Here is a 24,116-nt window from a genome sequence, read left to right on the forward strand (position 1 = left end):
ATTGAATTGCAGAATGGTTTGGGTTGGAAGGGACATTAAAGACCATCTTGTTCCAGCCCCCTGCCATGGGCAGGGACACCTTCCACTAGACCAGGTTGCTCCAAGCCCCATTCCACATGGCTTTGAACACTTCCAGGCATGGGGCAGCCACAGCTTCTCTGGGCAACCTCTGCCAGGGCCTCACCACCCTCACAGGAAGGAATTTCTTCCCAATATCCCACCTAACCCTGCCTTCTGTCAGTGTAAAGGCATTCCCCCTCGTCCTGTCACCCCTTGTCCAAAGTCCCTCTCTGTGTCTGTTGAAGCCCTTTTAAGTACTAGAAGAGGCTCTAACGTCTCCCCAGAGCCTTGACCCTGTGGTAATTAAGTTTTTCGTGGCACTGGGCTGGAGCAGTGACACACTGCTGAAAGTCCAATGCAAAGAGAGTTTTGAATACCACCTACTTCTTCTGTCCATACTGCTCGTGACAGGTAAATTTATCATCTAACTCTGCAGTGGTCTGGAATTCCTGCCTCCACCTTCAGTGACCCTGCAGAGCTGAGGGAGATGCTGATGTGAGATCACAGCTCTAATTGCTCTCATGCCAATGGATGCCTACAGGATGGACAAGCCTGCAGCTCGGCTCAGAGACCAAGCAACCAGGATAGCCTCTTGTTTTCTGTTTGATCACTGAACTTGGGGTTGTTTTAACAACCAGGTACCACCTAAGTGATCTTAACATCTTTGACATCTCAGAGCCTCCAAGCCAAAAGTACCTCCTGTGAAAGCAAAGCACACACACATGCTTAGGGTCCAAAGACACCCAATTTTATCCCATTTTAGTGTATAAAGTAAAATACAGACATATAATCACAACTTCTTGTATTTATATATGCCTTGGATCCATAATATCATATTCTTCGAAATGGAAAGAGAATTCAAATCCATGATGCTTTATCCATCCTCGAGGCACATCTTCTAGTGGCACTCCCACTGTGCAGAGGTTTAAAATCATAGAATCATGGTATTGTTCAGGTTGGAAGGGAAAGATCATGTAGTCCACCTTCCCTGAAATGAGCAGGGATATTTTCAACTAGATCAGCTTGCCCAGATCAGGTCATGGTTTATGGGGATAAATACAAATAAAGTAATTTTAAAAAAGCATAATACTAGTAAAATACATAAATTTTAATATATACAATATAAACATTTATACATACTGTATAAAATGTATAGTAATAAAAATACTGTTGCAGATATTTTTTGCAAGAACTACTCTGGCAGAAAACCCTTGAATCCATCCACTGGGGCACCAGGTGCAACACAATGAATATTCCACAGCAAATATTTTTGCAGCTTGATTAGCTGCATTTCCCCATTTTCAACCATGTTCCAAGTGTGTAACACAAGTCAGGAATAGTGAGACATGCTACACACAACATAGGCAGTGTGACAACAACACAGCCTTGAATAATGCAATACAGATGTGGATGAATGCAGATTAACCTACATTTGGTCCGATCGCCCGCCTCTGCCATGCTTGTGTGTGTGTGTATTTGAGCTTGTCCTATTTCTTTACAAAATTTTATACATATTTATAATGAATCTAAAGTATTTTTTAACATTCAAAAGTGTCAAGCCAGTCACTGGCTTTGACTGAATTCTGCTTGTCAGTTTATGCTTTCCTGCGCAATGCCCCCATTGAATGTTTCTGTTGTTGAAATTAAGAGACTGTAATTCTTTTCAACTAGAAAAACCATAACAGATCCGGGTGTGATCTAAGTAGATGAAAGAAGAGAGCTGAGGTTTGAGCAAAGATCTTAAAATAAAGGATTACTAACCTAAGAGAAAGGCTGAGTTGAATTTCCCCTCCCATCTTTACCCTTAAATACTGTGCTATTGCAAAGACTGCAAAATCCAGTTATAAAATTGGTTTGTGCTGTAGACATTAAGGTGCAGTGTTTGCATAACATACATGGAATTACTGGAGAGGAAATGTGGATTATTCCATTGAAATCACCCTTGGTATGAGGAAGGTTGTTGTAAAAAGCACCATGAAAGTCTAGGACAAGGCAGAAGGGGTTTAAACTGAAAGAAGGATGATTTAGATTAGATATTGGGAAGAAATTCCTCCTTGTGAGGGTGGTAAGGCCCTGGCACAGGTTGCCCAGAGCAGCTGTCACTGCCCCATCCCTGAAGTGTTCAAGGCCAAGCTGGATGTGGCTTGGAGTAACCTGGTCTAGTCGAAGGTATCCCTGTCCATGGCAGGGGGCATGGAACTGGGTGGTCTTCTAAGGTCTCTTCCAACCCAAACCCTTCTGCGACTCTGTGACTAAAGTGGAATGAGCAGACAGTTTCAGAGAACAGTATGGGAGAACTGGGAGGTGGGAAAGCTTTGGGAAGAGACAAAGCTTAAAATGCCCATGCATCCTTTTAGGAAACCATACAACACACCAGCACAAGTCACTGGGACTGTGTTGGTGTAATGGGGAGCAGAATAAGGGTCATTAAAGTTTATCACTTTTAACATGTAATACTCAGTTCATTCCACTTCCAGATAACATATCTTTCTTTAGAAGTGATCCCTGCCAGAGGGAGGCACAAAAGTTAGATGAATTGCAGGAAATGATAGAATGGTCTGCATTTTTCCACCCCAAGCTTGGGAAACTGCCAGGATCACTTAAGCATCAATCATGTTATGGGAAGGACTCACAGACTCCAGCTCTTTACGAACTGGATTAGTCCCATGGTACCAAATCTGTAAATACTGGGACCACCAAAGCTGTGTCGGGGGAGTATGGGGAAGAGACAGCAGAAGGCACTGGAACAGATGGCTCTATTGTGAAATCTCCTCCTAATTACTTAAAAAGGAGGACTGATATGAGAGAATGAAGCAGCTCATGGTATCTGCAGGTACCACGCTGTCCACACCAAAGCCGTCACAGTGAAATATAAAGGGGTAAGGATGACTGTAGGAAAGCTTTATATGGAAAACGGTGAGAAAGCATGTTATGGAAGAAGGTTGTTTTATAATTAACTGGTTATTTTCAAGGGCTCCTTCAGTGTTTGCAAGGAGTGTGAAGCTCTGAAAACAAAGCTCAGACCAAATGGATTATGTCTTTATATCAAAGGTGCTTATGTTCAGAGGGCCCCACTGTGCTCCATCAAAAGCATGGTGCTGAGCACACCAAAAATATCAGGGAGACACACCATTCACACACGCATGAGAAAGAAAATCCCAGGCTATGTGCACAGCTACCTGTGCCAGCAAAGGGGCTCTAGACATGTTGTGTGCAGGAAACAAAGCCTGGAGAGCTGCACAGGATGGGACAAAACCCCAGAAACACTCAAGAGACTCAGAGCCTATTCCCATTTTAGGGAGCATCTTGAGTTGTCATGATTTGCGAAGCTGATGGGATATTATAATGCAGGGATGTCCTGGGGTCTTTTGGCACCTCCAGGCCCAGCCTGAAACATTCAGAGGAGGTTGCAAAATGGGCCACTTGCTTTGAGACAGTGCTGCACTGATGCTCATGTGGCCAGAGGATGGTGCCTCACCTGGTCTAGAGGATGGTGCCATTGTAATGCGGCTGTAAATAGCCTTAAAAATATATTTGGATCATGGAAACCCACTTTCCAAGAAAGGTATCATTAACATAGAACTGAATAAAAATACTCCTCCACTGCATGCTCTCCACATTCACCACCCATGCCAGACCTACCTGCCAAACCCAGCTGCCAGCACACAAAAGGGTGCCCAGCAATCCCTTTCCTTAAGAAAACAAAGCTCCCAGGCAGTAAATTTAGGAACTAAAAATTAAAAACACCACTTTTATAAGTCTTCTGTGAAGAACTAGAAGGAGGATTTGTTGTTACAATGCACTTTTTCCACACAGCAAATGTTTACAGCCTCTCCAAGCCATTTGTATCCTGCTGGGTTTAATAATTTATCTCATTTGAAAATGAGGCGATCTGCAAATACTTCTTCCTTTGAAGTTGTTCCAAGCTTAATCGAAAAATAAAACATGCTAGGGACAAACATATGCAGCAGGTATTTAATTGAGAGAAGAGATGATGGAAAAAGGCAGAGTTCTCATCTCCCAGGCAGAGCATGCAAGCTTTAAACACACTCTTAGACTGATATTTATTGCAACTGACAGAGCAGAAAGGTTCAGAAAAAGCACTCCTTCTCCTCCCATAAATAATTCACCTCCTGCAGCAGTTCATAAAATGTTTATATTAAGTAATAATTCAATTTTGCATTGCAAAAACCCCCAAACTAACATGCTAGGCAAGAGAAAAATCAACCCAAAGGAAGATGGGGGAAATGATTGCTTGGAAGCGGTCACGTTGGATTTCCTCTGCTAAAGCAGTTAAATGGGGTCATTCTTGCTTTGTTGGGTCAAATCCTGATCTTGCCCTGAATAGGGTGTTTTCCATTGATCTCTGCAACAGCTACATGAAGCCTGCTCTTGAGTCATAGAGTCATAGAATCATTTATATTGGAAATTACCTCTATGATCATCAAGTCCAACCATTAACCCAGCACTGCCAAGCCCACCACTAACCCATGACCCCAAGAGCTACATCCACACACTTTCTGAACACCACGAGACGTTTTCCAGCCAGGCAGGGCAGGTTCAGTGGTCCCATATTAAGCTCTGCTGTCAAGAAATGACGCTTTTGATTTCAAGGCACCATGAATGTGAGGAGGCTGTGAGCCCACTAACAGGTTATTTCGTCTTGGTTGCAAAGATACACAAGGTCCAACAACATGGGGTAAGACTCCTAACAGTTGGACCCCAACATGGGCTAGAGGATGAAGAACATGGCAGGGAGGAGAGAGGGCAGTGGGACAATGACTGATGATCAGCAGAAGCCATCAAAATAATAGAAATCAAATGTCACCATGGATACACCCAGGCAGCTTTTATTAAAACTCTAATTGCTTGATCCAACCTGTGCCCTGGTGAGCATAAAGAAAAGCTAGCAGCACCAAGGTCACTGCAGACAAAAAAATCAATGCAAAGAATGAGTGATAGTGACTTCTTTTCTCCTAGATTCACAGAGAAGGACTGTGGAGATATCCTCCTGGCATCTCCAGAGGTACGCCATATCCCTTGGACTTTCTCCAGGAATGCACTTAATACATTTTTAACTTTTGACATCCAAGTTTTGCTCCTCTTGGCTGTGACAACAGCAGGTTTGAGCATCCTAACCCACTGTTACATTTCATAGATGCAAAGATAATAATCCATTTCTCTCTTCCAAAACCATTCCATACTTTCCAGCTTCCTGCAACGACCGTGTCTGCTGCACTCCTGGCCTCTCTAATGGGTGTCCTCAGAACCTTCTCTGATCCATGACTGCTCAAGTACAAAATCAAAACCTGAACAAAAGAAATCTACATGAGTCTTGACTAATGTGGAAAGATATCACATCCTCTCCATATATCTCAGTACATTACTTGCCCCAAAGTATTTATTTTTGAGTGCTTTTGTTGTTAATTTATTTTTAGATGAAATAACATTACTGACATGTGATTTGTGATTCCCTGCAGAACTGTTCCTCCACCAGCTGTTCCCATATGCACTGGCACCACTGCTGATCCCTACCTCTCTGTCATTCCCTGCCCTCACCTCTCCTAAACTGCCACTTCTTTGTTTCAAACTATTTCTTCAATATGTCAAGATCTCTTTGAATTCCAATTCATGCAAAATGATTTAGCCAAACATAAGTGAAGGGCTCAGCACAAGATTACATAGATGAAATACGGCTCTGGACAGGCCCTCAGGTGGGAGAGTCCTAATGCCACATTCTGCCCTTACAAATCTCTTACCTGTAATAAGGTATCAGTTAGAATTACAGGAGGAACATAGTGCTATATATTTAAATTGCCTGTGGGATATTTAAGGCATCCTACACCTAGAGAGGCTCCAAGAGAGCTGGAGAGGGACTTTGGACAAGAATCTGGATGAACAGGACAAGGGGGAATGGCTTCCCACTGCCAAGGGGCAGGGTTAGATGGGATGTTGGGAAGAAATTTTTCCTTGTATGGCCCTGGCACAGGTTGCCCAGAGCAGCTACGGCTGCCCCATCCCTGGAAGTGTTCAGCATCAGAGAGTCCTATTGATGGGCTATTCAAGGATGAATCTGAAATAAATAACCCCTAAGTGATATGAAAGACCTGCCCAAAACTGAGTTTGTAGTCATCAGCTGAGAAAAACCCAAGGAATGACATAAGAACTCGAAAGCTGGTGTCCCTCAGGCTGTCCACTAGTGATCCTTGTCAGATCACCTGAACATGGACATCTCTCTACCTGCAGGGTGGGTTTAAATGAGTGAAATCAAAGAAAAAAGAGGAAAAAGCTAGTTTTTTATGTATTTTGTAAATTAATATCTTCTTCCACAAGATCTTACACTGAACATTATACAGTAATATCCTATAATATTTCATAAGTAGAATATCCTTGATCATTTGTTCCTGTGGAAGCCTGAACACATCTCCAGCACCTGTGCAGCTTTCCAAGGGATGTCTCCACACAGCAAAGAGGGGATAGAGTGTGCACAAATATTGGGGTCATGGTGATTCCCCTCATTTCCCCATCTGCATAGCACATCCATGCAGTTTCTATATCAAGGGCATAGTCCTGAACCTGGACACTGCCAGGCTCTGGTCTAGTACCCAGCAATACTCCTGTGGGCTGGAATGTAGTATCTGCCGAAATCCAGACTGGGGACCAGGTTAAATCGGAATTGCTGGCAAGTGTTTTGAGACCTTAAAACTAAATACAGCCTCTATTTCAGTGCTTCCACCTCCCCTCATTAGAGCAACACAGGTATGAAAGTGAGGTACAGCAGTGCACCACCTTCAGACATCTTCACTCTTCCCAGGCCATAACTGCAAGACAAGCCTCTGTTTCCTCCTATTTTGCATCATGTCCTAAGTCTGACATGAAAAGACCAATTTTACACAATCATCCAGTATGACTTCCCACCCAATTTCCCTATCAAACATCAATGTGATATAGTCCGAAGCCTGGTTACTAGATCCCAGGACTAACTCCTTGGAGCACCCCTGTAGGTACAAAAATGCTGCTAGCGAGGGTTTTCTTGCTATTTTCTAAGTCCGTGAGAGATATTTCTCTCTCACAGAAGAGGTAGCAGGGAATGTAAACAACCAAGCCACCTGCAACCTTGAAAAGTCTTGTTTATGGTATAGTAGGAAAATATTTTGACAATGGATGTTTTAGGATTTAGGCCAATCACCCCCAAGGGGTGGCTGGTCCTTTGTCCAATTAGACTATGAAGAAAAAAGTCTATAAAGAGTTTGTAAAATAATTAAATAAATCCATCTTGCTGCACAATTCCTGCCTGCTGGATCTTCTCTCCTCCTCCTCCCTATGGCTGTGGGACACGGTGATATACCGTAGGAACCAGGCCTGCGGTAATATTTGGTGCTGCCCGATGTGATCTGCACTCTCTGACGTGTCCTGCTGCTGCGAGCCAAGCTGAATTTCTCTGGAGGTACACTGTTCCCCTACCGGGAGGTCCGACAGGACTGAGAAATGGCGAACAGCGGCTCACTAACCGACGCTGTCGTACTGGTCTGGAAAGGTGTGTTTAGCATATTGCACACCTCCATTCCTGAAAACTCAGTTCGGGAATTATTAGACTGGGCTACTTTAAGAGGGATTTCCATGGACAGAGATACTGCCCTGGACTTTGCCTTATGGCAGGAACTCGGCTGTGCTGTCCGACACGAGCTCCCGACTGGGGACCCAGCAGCGTTAGAATTATACAAAACCTGGTGGTCGTTATTTATCCTGCTGACAGCCCTTGACTGTGATAGCAGGGCTGGATCGCCTATCTCGGTGATGAGTGACGGAGGAATGTCTGAGGGGGGCCCCGCTGACTGGGCTTCCGGGGAAAATGATGGTGGATTCGGAAAACCCCCCCAGCTCCACAGGCAGAGCCTGCGCCGCCTCACCCTGCACAATCGCAGGACTCCACAGCCCCAGGAACCCCGCGCCGCCAGAGGCGGGGGGGTCAGGGCAGAGACAGGGTGCACAGCCTGCCTTGCCGTTCGGCTGGACAGCGGCCACGGCTTATCCAGGGCTGCAAATCAGCGGCTTAGCCAACTGGACCCCCGCAGCGGCTCCTAGCTTGGTTGCGTATGCACCTGGATCTAACTTCTTCGCCGGCGTAGTGCCGGGCGTGAGTGCACCGAGACTGCCTGGGTGTGGTCTGCTGCCCTCCTTGGCGCTGGACTCTTCTGCGCAGTCGCAGAACCGAGCCATCGACCTTTTAATACAGCATCTGCCTTTGCTGACAGAATTACCGAACCTATCCCGAAGGATGGAGGACCTGCTCAGCCTGCTAGAGCGGCGGATGCCCGAGGCACCCTGCCGTGCGGGGCGCGCCGAGCCCGCGCCGGCCGCGGGAGCCGCGGCTCCGAGCCAGGAAACGGTGCGGCCAGCGGTGAAACCGGAAGCAGCGCTGCCACGGGAAAACCCGGAAGCGGCGGCGGCTGCGGAGACGCGGTCAGAGACGGCGGCGCCGGGGACGGCCGGGGAGTGCGAAACAGCCGCGGGCAGCGGTGCCGAGCGCGGCCGGGGAGCACGAAACAGCTGCGGGGGCAGCGGCGCTGAGCGCGGCCGGGGAGCGAGAAACAGCAGTGGAAGCGGCGACCGCGCCGAACGCAGCCGCAGTGCAAGAGGCAAGCGCGGCGCCAAGCGCGGCCGCAGCCCCAGAGACGGCGGCTGCAGCTCCAGTACCGGTTCAGTCGGGACTGGCCGAGATGGCATCCCGTAAAGAAACTGCTGTCCAAACTGCCGCACAGCCAGCTGCAGTCTGTACTGTCTGTTCTGCCTCTAGCGAACTTAGCCAAAGTGCCCCTATCCGTCCATTTCTGTTCACTCCCAGCACCGCAGAGTTGCCTTTGCCTGATGATTCCTCGTCAGGCAGTGAGGCAGATGGGGTTCTGGCCCCAGGTCGTCAGGCGGCTGTAGCTGCGCGGCGAAGAAAATGGCTGCGCCGGTCTCACCCCTGGACCTTTCAGGACTGCACGGTAACAGTGCGTCCGACCCACTACAGTCGCTTCTTAGAGTCAGTTAAGATGCGAGCATTGGAGGAGGGTGACTAGGGGTTATTGGAAACCCTTGGAATGCCAAATAGATCTGAGGATTCTGGGGGTAACCGGGGAGCTGTTACACTCCATCCGCAGGCTGTGCCAGTAGTTCCGGATGGTAGTGGTTCCCCAAAAGAGATCCAAGCTTTCCCAGTGTATAAGGCTCTCCCAGATTCAGGGGAGCATGATAAGCATGAGGTAATTGCTTGGAAAGTTGCCCAGGACCTCCAATCCAAGGTGGCACAATATGGGCTAGGTTCTGCTGAGGTTATGCAGATAATAAGGGTGATAAATACAGGTTTGCTTTCTCCATTTGATATCAGACACTTAGGTCAAATTCTATTTCAACCTGTACAATTTACAGTTTTTGAAAAAACCTGGAGAAAGCTGGCCGGCAAGGCTGCATTAGCAAATATGCAGCTACCTGCTGCTGATTCTGGACGGACAGCAGGAATGGATGCTTTGATGGGGACTGGTCCCTTCTCTGATCCCAGTCTACGGGGTAACTTGTCCTCTAGCGTCCTGCAGCAAGCTCAACAGGTCGGCATGGCTGCTGTGTTGAAAACCATAGAGTTGTCTGTGCCCAGAAAGCGATATACTGAAATAGTTCAAGGCAAATCAGAGTCATTCCTCTCTTTTGTAGAGAAAGTCGCTGCTTCTCTCGAGAAGCAGGTTGAGGATGACGGGTTAAGACAGTTGTTGTTAAGGCAGTTAGTGAGAGATAATGCAAATGAAGAGTGCAGAAAAATCATAGATGCCTTACCAGGGGATCCTGACGTAACAGACATGGTCGAAGCCTGTGCTAAGGTGGGATCTGGGAACCAGAAAAGGCCTGCTTTGGCTGCGTTCCTGCAGCTTGTTCACGCATCTTCTGGTCGTGAACCAAAGCAACCAAAACAGGTGAAGAAATGGAAGCAGCCTAAGCCGAGCCAAAAAGAGAACACACCGATCCCCCAGTGCAAGAGGTGTGGCAGGCCAGGGCATTGCTCGGACTACTGTAGATCCCAGACTCATGCCAATGGTTGGCCGTTGCCGGGAAACTTCTGCCGGGGTGCAAGGAGGGGGAATTGCTCTCCGATGCAGTCGCTCCCCCAGAGAGTGGCACAGGTACAGGCACAGGCCTACCCAGCCACGCTAGAGACGGCACCCAGGGACCAGATGGCACCCAGGGATCAGACGGTTTTGACGTCCACACCACAGCCACAGTCGTCTTAGACTCTAGCGGTATTTATAAGGTTCCCTTGGATGCATATGGACCCTTAGCCCAGGGATCCAGTGTGATGCTGGTGGGAAAACCTGACGTTGCCCATCAAGGAATCTTAGTGCACTCAGGAGTTATTGATGCTGACTTTAAAGGTCAGATTTGCGCTATGGTCTCCACGCAAAAACCCCCTGTAACTATTCCTGAAAAGACCTGCCTTGCTAAATTAGTGCCTTTTAAGTCTTGCGTCCCCAGGATAGAACAAACTCACGAAGATAACGGCAGTGGATCTACGGGACTTCCGCAGGCCTTCTGGACTGCAGACATCTCTGACTAAAGGCCACAGATGACATGTACCCTGATCCTGCCAAACGCCCGTCCACCCCGGATTCAGCTTCGAGGTTTGATTGAAATAGGTGCTGATGTAACTGTCATCTTCTCTGCATGGCCTCCCTCATGGCCTTTAGCCCCGGTGGGATCGGCCATCGCAGGATTAGGAGGAACCACACAGAGCTATTTAAGCGAACGGCCTGTGGTGGTGAAGGATTCAGAGGGGCACACAGCTACAATTAGGCCTTATGTTGCTACCACTTCCCTTAACCTTTGGGGGCGGGATGTGTTGGCAGCTTGGGGCATACGGATTGGGACAAATTTTTAGCAGGGGTCACTGTGTGTAAGGGCGCACAGTATCCTACACTGCCTTTGCAGTGGTTGATTAACACACCAATCTGAGTCAGACTGCTCAGTTAGTTGAATTAAGGGCTGTTATCATGGCTTTTCAGCGATTCTCACAGGAACCTTTGAATTTGGTTACTGACTCTGCTTATGTAGCAGATATCACCCAACGCTTAGATTGTTCACTTCTGAAGGAGGTGAACAATGCGGCTCTGTTTTCGCTGTTGCAAACCTTGTGGTCTGCAATTCAGGCTCGAGTGCATCTGTATTACATTCTGCACATTTGAAGCCACACCAATTTACCAGGGTTTCTAACAGAAGGCAGTGCCAGGGCTGACATGCTGGCCAACCCTGCGTGGGTAGGGCCTCAGCCTCACAAAATTGCACAAGGCAAGGCATCGCACGGTTTCTTCCATCAAAGTGCACATACCCTGCAGAAGCAGTTTCATTTAACGCCAACCAAGGCGCGCGACATTGTCAGCGCTTGTGCTGACTGTCACGGACTCGCTGCGCCTTTGCCAGCGGGGGTAAACCCCAGAGGGCTAAAAGCCTTGCAGATTTGGCAAATGGATGTAACTCACATCCCAGAATTTGGTCAGCTTAAATATGTGCGTGTGTCTATTGACACTTTCTCCTCAGCTGTGTGGGCTTCTGCTCACACTGGAGAGAAGGGACGTGATGTCATTGCCCATTGGAAATTGGCTTTCTCAGTCCTGGGCGTGCCAGCTTCTGTGAAAACCGATAATGGTCCTGCCTACACCTCGGAGAAGATACGGCAGTTTTTACACCTATGGGGTGTAGACCATACCTTTGGTATCCCACATTCTCCTACTGGCCAAGCCATTGTCGAACGCACTCATGGTACCTTGAAGCGTGTTTTGGACAAACAGAAAAGGGGAATGCATGGAGAAACCCCACAGAGCCGACTAGCAAAAGCTTTGTATACAATTAATCACCTTACAGTACCACAAAATTCAAATAATCCTGTTATTCTGAATCATTTTCTCTCATTGCAGTCTTCAGGCGAGACACAACTGCCCCGGGCAAAAGTCTGGGTACAGAATTTACTTACTAACCAGTGGGAAGGCCCGCATGAGCTTATCGTTTGGGGTCACAGGTATGCTTGCTTTTCCACAGATACTGGGGTACGGTGGCAACCTTCAAAATGCGTTCGCCCTGACCTACGGCACCAGAGGCAGAACAGGCAACCTCCAAATGATGAACCAGAACGCCAACCACCCAAATGGCGACCAGAATGTAGATCATCAGCCTAATGACTCTTCTGATGATGGCCAAGATGGCAACCATCAGGCAGATGGTCCTTCTACAAGCAGAGACTGGGATGGTCCTTCCACAAGCAGAGACTGAACTTTAAATTTCTTGTTATGGAGTCAGATAGTTAAAGCCTTAAGGACATATTTAGAATTAATAACTGATGTAGATTTCTATTTAGGATTAATAGTAGAGTTGTTATCTTATAAAACAAAAAGGGGGAATTGTAGGTACAAAAATGGTGTTAGTGAGGATTTTCTTACTATTTTCTAAGTCCGTGAGAGATTTTCCTCTCTCTCAGAAGAGGTAGCAGGGAATGTAAACAACCAAGCCACCTGCAACCTTGAAAAGTCTTGTTTATGGTATAGTACAAAATATTTTGACAATGGATGTTTTAGGATTTAGGCCAATCACCCCCAAGGGGTGGTTGGTCCTTTGTCCAATTAGACTATGAAGAAAAAAGTCTATAAAGAGTTTGTAAAATAATTAAATAAATCCATCTTGCTGCACAATTCCTGCCTGCTGGATCTTCTCTCCTCCTCCTCCCTATGGCTGCAGGACACGGTGATATACCGTAGGAACCAGGCCTGCGGTAATACACCCCTACTGCCCAAGAGGGTGTGAAAAAGATGATGATACGTATGTCACCACTGATGGACTACTAGACATTAAGATCCACTGGAAGACCAAAGATTGAGATAAGAAGGGCTGGACAGACACACCTGGCTACAACTCACAACCACAGTATGTTGAGTTTTCAGTTGTTCACTGCCAGCTTTGGATATTGCACAACCCTGCAAGATCCTTGTTCTAGAGGAAGCTGAGGGCTTCTCCAAACTACTTAACTCCAAGAGCTGGGCTTTGCAAACACTTAACGAAAGTATTGCCAAGACTTCAATGACTAGAGGTACCAGCAGAAAACCAACTAGAAAACCACCTTCTAAGGCAACAAATGTGCCTGTGTTTTCTGAGGGTTTCCAATTATCAGAGCAGCCAGGGAGACAAATTGCAACTGGTCATAAAAATCTCTCTTGGGAGGATGAAAATCCTCCATGTACAGGGATCAGCATGCCAAGTTAATCTGCAGTCCTAGAACAAGCAAGAAAGGGAGTCTTGGGAAACGGTGCTGGGGAGAATCTCAAGAACACATTCAATTCATCCCATGCTCTGGAGTCAGGATCAAGCAATGGACCTTTATATCTCCTCTGAAGGTTGGCTGGCTTGCTGGAGATGCTACAGACAGTCAATGGCTGAAACAACCTGTCCTGTGTCATCCCAGAGTTCACACCAGCCAAATGCTGCAGACCCTCTCAGCCTTGTGGGTTACACAGAGCCAAGGGAGAATTTCTATGAGACACCAGGAAATCACCTCTCCCCTTAAAGAAAGTTGTGGCTGCCCCATCCCTGGAAGTGTTCAAGGCCAGGTTGGATGGGGCTTGGAGCAACCTTATCTAGTGGAAGGTGTCCCTGCCCATGGCATGGGGTGGAACTGGATGAGCTTAAAGGTCCCTGTGATTCTGTGATCCTGCTCTGCTGCTATGCTGTCAAAAGCTTTTACACACTAAGGAAGGCTCAATCACTGCAACTTTCAACACCACCTTCACTGCTCTCTGCATGATGATGCTGTCAAAACCCATCCCAGTTCCCCAAAGCGAACACATGGTTTTCCTTGTGTCCTCCCTCCACAGGGCTGCTTGCCAACACATCCCTCTCTGGGAATCCTCTCTGAGTTACCATAGCTACTGACTCTAACAAGCTCTATTGCTTGGCTGAGACTGGTGCCTTCATCCCCTGGATACACAGGGTACCTGGCTGGGGGCTATCACCCAGCCATGGCAAACCCAACCCAGGGCTTTCATACTTTTCATGGGCAACCTCCAATCCCACCTTTCTTCCCTCATCTCAGATCTTCTGCACATCCATCTATATCCAAGTAACAAGAGCACAAAACATGTTCAAAGTCCCAATCTGCAACCCAGCATGCTGCTGTCCACAAATCCAGCACACTGGAATAATCAGGCCTTGTCAGCTAGTTCCCTCCCTAGTTTTAGGAATTTCACTGATAGTCTGCTCTGATGCACTGGTGGAAGTGTGGCTCAGGCTGCAAAAGAGTTTGCAAGATACCAAGGGTCCTTTCAGCTTCCTGCTGAGGCTCACGGTGATGGAACTACACAGTCAAAATGGATGTGAGAAGGGAGAGGAGCCACCTGTGCAGTGAAATGGTATCCTGAGGGCATCTGCAAATTTTCCTTTAAGGTCTCGTCCAATAAACCAACCAACAGCCCGACTGCTGCCTAAACCTGGGAATGGGCCCAGTCAGGGTTCACACCCCTGCCTGTGTTTCCAGCCCATCAGTGTGTGATGCTGATTCCTTTCAGGCAAAGCTCCCTGCACAAGAGCAGACACGCAGCCTCCTTCAGGGTGAAAGGCAAAGTGAAATTTGGGAGGGAGCCTGAAGCTCAGCTGTCAGGTCTGAAGAATTTCCTTCTCTGGCATCTGGATAACCTCTCCTTTTCCCATTCATCCAGCACAAAGACACTGTTAGCTCTCACAGGGTGTTTATCTGCCCAGCCTTGCAGATGCTGTCTTAGAAAACAGATTTCTCACTGGAATACTTTGCAAGGTTGCTGGTGCCTGATTAATGGTGCTTGGTTGCTGCTTTTCTTTTCTTGTGTTTTAAAAGGGTTAAATATGTGTGACACTGTGTGGGTTCTTTGCTGCTCAGAAAGGGGAAAAAAATAGAAGGTGATGGTCTTAAAAAAACTAGTGGCCTTCTGTAGTGAAGCTATATACTAATCAATCAAATTATTTAATCCCAGAATGTCTTGGAATGGGAGGGACCTTAAAAATCATCTTGTTCTGACCCCCTGCCACAGGCAGGGACACCTTCCACTAGACCAAAACCCTGTCCAACCTGGCCTTGAACACTTCCAGTCATGGGGCAGCTACAGCTTCTCTGGGCAACCTGTGCAGGGCCTCACCACCCTCACAGGGAGGAACTTCTTCCCAATATCTTACCCAAATTTCCTCTACTTCAGTTTGAACTCATTCCACCTTGTCTTGTCACTACAGTTCCTGATGAATAGTGCCCCTCTGGCTTCTTGTAGGCCCCTTCAGACACTGCAAGGTGCTGTGAGGTCTCCATGCAATATTCTCGCCTGCAGGCTGAATCACAGCTCCACCAAAAAACAAACCAACCACACAAAACCCACCCAGCCACCCACAAAAACCCAAACCAAAACTATCAAACAACTGAAAAATAGTTTAAAATTAAAACTTAAAAAATTTTAAAATTAAATTGGATTTTAAAATTAATTCTTAAAAATGTAAAATTTTATTTTTAAATTAAAATTTTTAAAACATTTATAATTTTTTTTTAAGAATAACAGCCTCCCTGCCTTCTCAGCACCAAAACCTCGTATTCCGTAGTGTTGACAGGACAGCTTGCAGCCAACTCACCAAAGCAGCAATAGTCTCTCCATATGCACACTGTGTGTGCAAAGTGCTGTGGGGTCCCCACAGCTGGAGGCAATTTTTGATCAAAAAGAAATTACTAACTGAAAGAAAAGTTTGCCATATAATAAGCTATTAATCAAAATAAAGCAGTTATTAATAGAAAGCAAAATGTGCTTGCAATAGAACACTTGAAGTGCTGGATTTGGGGAGGAGATATGAGTTGGAGGCTAAAGGATTAACTTGGTGAACAGCCCAGTTTTTGTGTATAGTATTTTAATAATATATAAAAATAGATACACATGTATATAAACATATGATATAAAATATTAGTATATAAAATATATTAATCTAGAAAATAAATAATATATAATTACAAATATATATATCTCCTTCCAATATCCTTTATATAATAATACATATATATATATGAATGACATTGGAAGGATATCCAGAATACTGAGTTTTACATCATGAGAATTAAAACTTCCATCCTATAAAACTTCCCTAAAATGGCCCTTTCCCTCCTGGCTGGTGCTGATCATGGTAGCAGAAGAGCATCCATGCTCTTCTGCCCAATTGGGCAAGGCTTAGCTGAAAACACCATATGAATATATATATGTACATATATATATGTAAATACATTCAGCTCAGAGCAAAGAACAGTGAGATTGATGCAAGATTGAGTGCAGAAGTACTTAGAAAGCCTTTTTAGCTGGTAGGAGACAGGAAAAGGAAAGGTCTCTAAATGTGAGAGGAGACAAATTTATAACAGATCTTACTGATTTATTTGAAAAAGAAAGGATAGATAATCTAAATTAGTTGTAGTTGATCGCTCTCCTCTTTATTTACTCTTTGTGTTACAGTGGTGACTTGAAGTCACCAAGTCAAAGTGGCATCTGCCCTACAGCATCAGCTCCTGCATCCCAAAGAAGCCGGTGGTCTCACCAGACACAGAATTGTGTGGAAGGGGAGGAGGAGAGATGTTTGACATGTCCTTTGACATGATAACTGACTTAACAGACAAAAGAAATGTGGAAAACTATTGGGTTTCAGCAAAGCATTTTATCCAGGGCCATGTGGGAAATTCTTAATTAAGCCAGTGAACATGAACATTAGCAGAATGGAAAACCAGGCAAGGAAAATGACAGTGATGAGTGTTGGAAGGCTGAGCAGCAGCCCAGAAGGAGGTTAGCAGTGTTTAATATTTTTAAGGTTGACTTTGGCACAAAAAAAGTAGGGCAACACTGATGGGACCTCCTAATGACACAATGTAATATGCAGCACCAATGTGCAGGAGGATCGGGAAATCACAGAAGAAGGAGGGGATTGACCTTGACTGCCATGTTGAAAATGGAATGAAAATTAGTAGTTAATTCTAGGCTTGGTACTAATCACCAGGATTTTTTGCTATGGGGTGTGACTGCCTAAGAAGGAGAACAGTATGGACATCCGTGTTATCAAAGAGTAAATGAGGGATCCATAATGAATCCATGATGCCCACAAATATGGCTCATGAGTCTTCAGTAGAAATGGGGACCTCATCTCCAAAGGGCAATAGCCTGCATCTCCGTTTAAGAAACAGATTTCATCTAGGAAGAGCTAGAGAGAAAAGGCTGATACCCAGGAAGTAAAAATTTTTACTTCCTAGCTACAGAGCCAAACAATGTGGATACTGTACTTGGAGACACTGAGCAGTGACATTTGGACAGGAGAAAGTCACTAAGTATGCCAATAAAACAGGAAAAAAAAAAAAAGAGAGAAATAAACCAAATAAAACAGCAAACTACAACCTCTCCATTGATCCAGACTGGAAATGAGTTGCAAATTATCAAAGACTGAGGTCTTGGCACAGCCTTCCTGCTGGCATAATGCAGCTAAAAATTCTGCATTTCTGAGACAGAGCCTTGGGTGTTACTCATAAAGACTAAATAACAAACCAGATAATTGCACTTCAAGGTTCAGAGGGTCCCATTCAGCCCTATGTGCCTAAAGGTCTCTCTGAGGTGACCCAGCTGAGCAAAAGCAGATGAACAGGTTCTCAAGTATGTTGACTCCATCACCTGAATGCCACTTCCACCGCTTCCTCCTGCTCCACCCAGTCCTAAGGCATGCACAGACCAGTTCCAGCTTGCACACAGTCAAAGCAGCAAAATTCAGTCTTGCCTACACTGCTGAGAACCTCCCCGTTGGCTTTTGGGGCTGGATGTTGTCCACCTTAAACTGATTGCAGGGAATACACTGCCACATACTCCAGCTTGGAGCTACCTACCCCCAAGTGTCCCAAGCTTGGAGACACCACCAGTCTTTCTCAGCTGATGGACTATATCCAGAGGAAATCAAGAGCATGGTAGAATAGCTCTCTGCCTGCATGTTGTCGTTTGACACTGGCCAAATGCCAGGCACCCACAACAACTACTCACTCACCCTCCCCTGCTACAACTGGGCAGAGGATAGAAAAAAAATTAAAGGGTTCATGAGTTGAGGTAAGGTCTGGGAGAAAACACTCCAAGGGCAAAACAGGCTCAACTTAGAAGTACAAAGTGAATTTATTAATAACAAAGCCAGAGGGGGATAATGAGAAGTAAAACAGCCCTTATAAACACCTTTTTTCCCCAACCCCTCCCTCCTTCCCACCGACAGTGCAGGGAGATGGGGGGTGGGGGCTTTGGTCAGTTCATCACCCAAGATCTTCTTCCACTGCTCAGGGAGAGAAGTCCTTCCCCTGCTATGCCATGGAGTCCCTTTCCACAGGAGACAGTTCTCCATGAAATTTTCCAGCATGGTTCCAATCTCACGAGCAGCAGTCCTCCCAGAACTGCTGCAACGGGAGTCCCTCCCATGGGCAGACAGTCCTCCCAAAACTGCTGCGGTGTTGGTCACTCTTCCACGGGGTGCAGTCCTCCAAGGACAGGCTGCTCCAGCCTGGAAGCAGGGGCCCTCTCTCTCTCCACCCAGTCTCCCAGTGGATCACAGCCTCCTCCAGGCATCCACCTGCTCTGGCACGGGCACCTCCCCCACGGGCTGTGGGTGGATCTCTGCATCCCCCGCGGATCCTCATGTGCTGTAGGGGGACAGCTGCTTCACCATGGTCATCACCACGGCCTGCAGAGGAATCTCGGCTCCAGTGTCTGGAGCACCTCCTCCCCCTTATTCTCCACTGACCTTGGTGTCTCCATGTTTCCCTCACATGTTCTCACCTCCTCCTCTTCTCTGGCTAGAAAAAAACTGTGCCCCACTTTGTTTTTGATCTTCTTCTTAAATACATTATCACAGAGGCGTTACCACCATCTCTAACTGGCCCAACCTTGGCCAGCAGCATGTCCATCTTCAGAGCCATCAGGGATTGGCTCTGCCAGACACAGTGGAAGTTTCTAGCAGCTTCTCACAGAAGCCACCTCTGTGGCTTCCACCCTCCCCCCCACTACCAAAAACTAGGCCATGCAAAACCAACACAGCCTGCATCATCCATCTCCATGCTCTTTGTGTCTTAGTGAACACCAGGGTCATTAGTTACTCGGGCAGCCAGTCCCTGTCGTCTCAGCAGACGTCGTGTCTCCTCCTGCTACTAAAGGTATGCATCAAGTGACCCCTGAGACAGAGCTCAGCCTTAGCCAAAGCTGCCAAACACCTCTCTGAACAGCCTTTTCTGGATAGAAGAAAACATTCTGCCCCTTTCCTTCCACCTGAGAAGAAAATCGGACCCATCTGCCTACGCGGTTACTTTAATAAACACTCTCATAGCTGAAACAACAAGGATTTGGAGAATGGTATCTCCCAAGGAATGTTCTCTGGCAGTGGAGTCTGGGATAGCCCTCAGTCACGCTATTAAACCTCTTTAACCTCTAAAACCAAGGTGGTTGCATCCAAACTGCTTGTAGGGATAAGTTCTTAGCTTGGGAGTGGGTGCTACCAAACTCAGTGTGAGAAGAGGGCTAGAGACAGTTCCAAGCACTAGAGTGAACATGATGTTTCCACACCCAGAAACATGTCCTGGGACTCTAATTTACTAGTACAGACATAGCCTACAGATCTGATCAGAAATTTCAGAAGGCAATGGAAAATTTCCCATCTTACAGCATAAGCAGTGCTATTAGCATTCTCACCAAGATGGGAAATGTCCTCCACTGGAGATTTTCAAGAATAGGTTAGATAAAATCACAGAAACACAGAACGGCTTGGGTTGGAAGGGACCTTAAAGCTCATCTTGTTCTGACCCCCTGCCATTGGCAGAGACACCTTCCACTAGACCAGGTTGCTCCAAGCCATGGCCAACCTGGCCTTGAACACTTCGAGGGATGAGGCAGCCACAGCTTCTCTGGGCAACCTGTGCTAGGGCCTCAGCACCCTCACAGGGAAGAATTTCTACCCGATATCCCATCTAACCCAGCCCTCTGGCAGTGGGAAGCCATTCCCCCTTGTTCTGCCCCTCCAGGCCCTTGTCCAAAGTCCCTCTCTGGCTCTTGCAGCTCCTTTAGACACTGGCCTAAAGGTATCCCCAGAGCCTTCTCTTGTCCAGTCTGAACACCCCCAGCTCTCCCAGCCTGTCTCCAGAACAAGGAGAAGTATGAATTTCCTGCCCATGTGTATCTTGGTCCAGCCTTCCTGTGTGGGCATCCCTCCCTAAATTATCTCTGCTGTATCTCTGAAAACCACACAGCAAGTCTCCAGTGCTGACTCATTCATCTCTATAGCTACTACAGATCCTCATTTGCTCCACATCTTTAGTACCTCCAGGGTTTGAGATGAATGACAGAACATTAGCAACAGGCAATTCATTAATACAAGAGGCAGTCCAAAATTTTCCATTGAAGCCTTTATTGTTTTGTTTCCTCTGCTAGGAAAGGAAGTTGGTGGGATGGAAAAAATAATTGGTTTGGTAAAAAAAAAATCTGGTTTCGCAATATTACTTCTCAGGGGTAAATGCATTTTCTTAGTACTCATTTGGACACCTTACAAAGGGGGGTAAGTGGTTCCTTTCCCTTTTGTATCTTTTTTCTTCAGGGAATAAAGGTAACAAGAGAAGGCAGAATGTAAGACAAAGGAGAAGGGGGGGAAAAACACCCAAGAAACAACTAATTCTGGCATTTTTCCACAATTTCCAAATAAAAAGGGAAAGCATTCATTCATTCCTTCTTTTATTTTTGCCAAATGTGCTTCTAATTGTTTCACATCCACCAGCAAATGCCACTGTCTGCACATTTTGTCGCCTGCTCTCTCTGGTCCCAAACCCCCAGGGTCAAGTCCAGCCTTTGGTGTAGCAGGGAGAAGTGCTCTGCCCATCCTGTCCAGAAGTTCAGGGGCAGAAATCCCCTTACCCAATACAGATAAAGCCCTCAATGATGCCACCACATCACAAATTGAACAAGAAACAGCTCCATCCACCACCAGCGGCTTTTCAAGCTGACCTGACTGAAGGATTCCCTGGTCCTTGGTCCCTCAGGGTCCATGGACCACCCTGAGAAGCAGGACCACAGGGAAGAGGGGGGGTGAAGGAGATGTAACCTGCCTTGGTTACCTGTAAACTTGGGCAGCTCATGTGCTGGGGAGGGAAAATGAGACAAGAAGTCCCTCAGTGCTGGAACCTGTGTCATGCCAAGCCACACCCAGTGACAGCAGTGGGAATAAGTACATAAATAAATCCCATGTATAAGTGAATAGTTAATAAATTATTGTTAATAAATATATCAATATAAATAATGTAAATACTATGAATAAGATAAAGAAATACTAGAAATATTGGAAATAAATCCTATTTATTCTGTAGGATCCCTGGGCACAGGCAGTCTCTGGCAGACATCCACAGTCCTGCCACTCTGGCCTCACCGAAGGCTTCTGGCTCAAATGCTAATACAAACAAATCATTCATCCATCTGGCTGGGAGGAACCTCCATCTTCCATGGACATCACCATCTGGTACCACCTCTGCTCTCTAACTCTGGGCAGACCTGGGAGGAGATCACAGGCACATGGTCTTTGTGATACTTATCTGTCTTAGTATACAGAGGTTAAAAAGTCCCTTTAGCATGGACTTCCCCCATGACCTTGGGTGAGTTGCTTACTCTATCCCATGCTCTCAGGTATTCCTCACATGGAAATAATACCCAGTGGGACAGAGCGAGCTTAAAAACTATTGCTGGTCTGCTCTTTTGATTTCACCAAGGAATTGTTTCCCAACCTTGGAGACACTGATTTGCAGCAGTGGCAGAGGACTGTAAGGAAATCTCCCCCTGACTCTCTGCTGATGGGGAGCCTTCATCCATGCACAAGGAAGAAAAGCCCCATGTGAGCCGTCCTTGCTCCTCTCTAGCAAGAAGTCATTAGGAGGTAATTTTGGGCTGCTGCACGGCCCACAAGGTTGTCCCAATACACTGTGGAGTCTCCATCCTTGGAGATGTTCAATACCCACTCAGTATGTCAGCAGCCAGGTTCTTGGCAGTAATAAAGATTTGGAGAATTTGGTTTTTAAAAAGAACCCAAACAATAAACAACACTTATAAGATGCCTAATTGGAACAGAAAAGAGAACAATTAGCCAAAACATCACTTATGCATTAATGAAGAGGTGCTTATGTTTTAGGGCTGAGCGTCAGAGCAAACATTTCTCCCGCAATATGCGGCAAGGGAAGAAAAACATGGAAGTGGGAGAACACTTTCCCAAGTGGAAAGAAAAGCCCTAAGAGTATCGTGAAAGCCAACAAGCAACACAAAGAAAGCTGAATCCTTCTGGTTCTTCTTAGGTTTAACATCCCAGCTGACCCAGCCTTGGGGAGGAATCCTAGCCCAGTGCCTTAGGAATTTGTTGGAGCAGACTGGAGGGATAGGAAGCTGAGCTAACTGTATTTAAATATGCAAGTAAGTCTAATTATCCTTTGTAGCAGCGGAAGACAAGCAACACAAGGGCTCTCCAGTTCCAGGAGAGCTTTCTGCTTTAGCTCTGCCATCTCCAGCATGAACACAGACCTTGCAAAGTGAGCAGACAAAAAGCTGAGTCTCTCAGATCACAGCAGATTTAAGGGCTGTGTTACTCCTGGAAACCCCTTTCCCCACACTCTCCACCCCTGCAAAACAGAGCCCCCAAAAATCCCTGGCCATTTTCTTGTGTCTCAGCCAAGCACCACCATCACACCTGGATGCACCTGAGCCTCCAGCATCAGCCAGTGAGAGCTAGAGCTGATGCCAAATGACAGCAAAAATCAACATCTTACTGCTTCAACTGTTTCCCACTCAGGAAGGGGGGAAAGCAGATGACTGTCAGCTTTGCTGTGCCACCAGTGGAACAGAGGAGTCAAGTCCCAGCTTCATCTTAAATATGCATGAATGTACTACCTGTTTGATGGCCAGGTGTCACCTCTAAATCTCCCCAACGAGGAAAATAAATCATTCAAAGGCATGAACACCTCAGCATTCACACAGCTATAGGGAAAAGCAAAAAGGCTGCCATCACACTTTTGTCACCGCAACCCCCAGCTTTGCTCTCTGCCACCTCCACTTTGGTCTCAGCAGCGGTGGGCTCTGCCAAAGAAAGTGCTGGAAAACACAACTGCAGCAAACCCTCCTTGCAAACGTACATGCAGGACAACCACCCCATCACTTTTGTTTTTGCATTCCCAACACATTGAACCCCTTGACACGGAGAGAAAAAACAGCAGCAGCTCACTGCAATGAGTTTCATGCTCTGAATCCCAAACAAGGTCTACTGCTGAGCTGAAATAAAGGCATCCATTTCTAGTTGGTTGGGGAGGTGGGGGGGGGGGGGACAGAAGGATGTGTCATCCCCTGCTGCGCTGCGTTAAAACATGGCAGCATCTGAAGGCTGCCCCACCCAAGCGGCCTAGGATGCGTGTTCCTCATTCTGGCACATCCCCCACCCCCGGGATGCTTTGTCTTGAGGGTGGGCCAGCCTGGGATGCTTCCTGGGACGCTCCTGTGTGTGGGGCACCCCACTCGTGCATGGGACCCCTGGGATGCCAGGGGGTTGGTTGCAGCATGGCAGCCAAGGATGTGCTTGGAAAGGACCAGAGGCGACTTGCACATCCTAAGGAGGTGACCCCAAACATCACCCGTGTGGAAATCCAAGGTGGTGGGTGTCTGAATTTTGGAATGCAGTGGAGGGAGGGGGACACAGAGAAACTCAAACCTGCTGCCAAACCCCCGACAAAAAGTGTTCATGTATTCACTACCTGCACAGTACCTACTGCCCCATCATCGATCCCCAGAGAAATGAGGAATTTAAGGATACCTCCCCCCCGGCAGGAAATCTGCAAGCCCCCCTGGAATGTTTCACAGCCTCACTCCCAAGGTGGGATGCTCCTCTGGGGATGCGCAAAGGGGGACTGGATAAGAGCTGGCAAGGGGCCGGCAGGTTGGGGATCTAGATGGATGGGAGGCAGGGGGAGATGCCCT

The 24,116-nt window shown here is 46.8% G+C and overlaps 1 protein-coding gene and 1 long non-coding RNA gene across 2 annotated transcripts in view; both read right to left on the reverse strand.

The window, feature by feature from the left end:
* MAP6 (microtubule associated protein 6) overlaps positions 1–24,116 on the reverse strand; it is a 49,424-nt gene that overhangs the window by 24,491 nt on the left and 817 nt on the right. The window lies entirely within an intron of this gene.
* LOC109144156 lies at positions 20,509–24,115 on the reverse strand. The gene is made up of 2 exons (XR_002044710.2): positions 23,040–24,115; positions 20,509–21,659 (listed from the first exon to the last, which is right to left on the reverse strand). It is a non-coding gene; the product is annotated as an uncharacterized LOC109144156 (long non-coding RNA).

Source organism: Corvus cornix, chromosome 1 (genome assembly GCF_000738735.6).
Source record: "Corvus cornix cornix isolate S_Up_H32 chromosome 1, ASM73873v5, whole genome shotgun sequence".
Classification (NCBI taxonomy): Eukaryota; Metazoa; Chordata; class Aves; order Passeriformes; family Corvidae; genus Corvus; species Corvus cornix.